Raw genomic sequence first — 1,106 nt, forward strand, 5'->3', positions numbered from 1 at the left:
GTAGAGGTCTCTCCTATTGGGAGAGACTGGGAAATGATGTCTTTCCGAGTCTCTCCCAATATAAACCAGTCTCAAAACGCAGCTTGTACATGCCAGGGATGAAAGCTTTCTGACTGGTCAGTCCTGGGCAGCAGTCATCTTCATTTGTTGTCCAGAAAGATGAGATGGAAATCTTAAGTAAAATCAATAATATRACATTTCTAACACCAAATGTAGTTCAAACAATACAACGGCTTTSAATTAAATAGAGCAACAAAAGAAAGTCTTAAATTAAACTAATTTTCAAAGAGATAAACTCAATAAAATCCTACCCAACACCGATCATAGTCCAAATCATCAGGTTGGTGTCAAGTCGATRCAAGCTCAGGGCGATCTTGGCGCCTGGGACTCCATCACTTGTGTTCASCATGTAAGTGGTCAGAGGGCTGGACTCTGCTGCTGCCATGTACTGATGGAAACATGTGCCCAGTTCAGTTCATCTTCTAACTATTGGTACACGAAGTCAAGTCTCACGTATTTGTAAAGCACATTTCAGCATCAAGGTAGTTCAAAGCGCTTGACATGATAAAAACGTAACAACCAGTTTTGAAAGAAGAAACAAACATTCCATTTGATCCAATACCATCATCAGTTATAATTAATCAAAGGCAGCTCTGAACAAGTGGGGTTTGAGYCTTGATTTAAAGGAAACTCAGTGTTTCGGCTGATTTGCAATTTTCTGTCAATTTGTTACAGATTAGAAAGGCATAAAACTGAATGCTGTTTCGCCATGTTTGGTTTTGGTTCTGTGGATGCAGAGCGAACCAGAACCAGAAGACCTGAGAGGTCTGGAAGGTTGATACAACAGCAGCAGATCTTTAATGTATTTTTTTGCTAAGCTGTTCAGTGATTTATAAACTAACATAAGTATTTTAAAGTCTATTCTCTCAGTGGAAGGACTTTAGAACTGGGCGATGTGCTCTCTCGCTTCCTGGTTTTAGTCAGAACACCAGCAGCAGCGTTCTGAATCAGCTGTAGCTGGAGGATTGACCTGTGAAGACACTTTTGCAGTAATTAAAGATAAACGCATGAATGAGTTTCTCTAGATCTTGCTGAGACATTAGTCC

This window comes from Poecilia reticulata, linkage group LG6 (genome assembly GCF_000633615.1).
Source record: "Poecilia reticulata strain Guanapo linkage group LG6, Guppy_female_1.0+MT, whole genome shotgun sequence".
Lineage (NCBI taxonomy): Eukaryota > Metazoa > Chordata > Actinopteri > Cyprinodontiformes > Poeciliidae > Poecilia > Poecilia reticulata.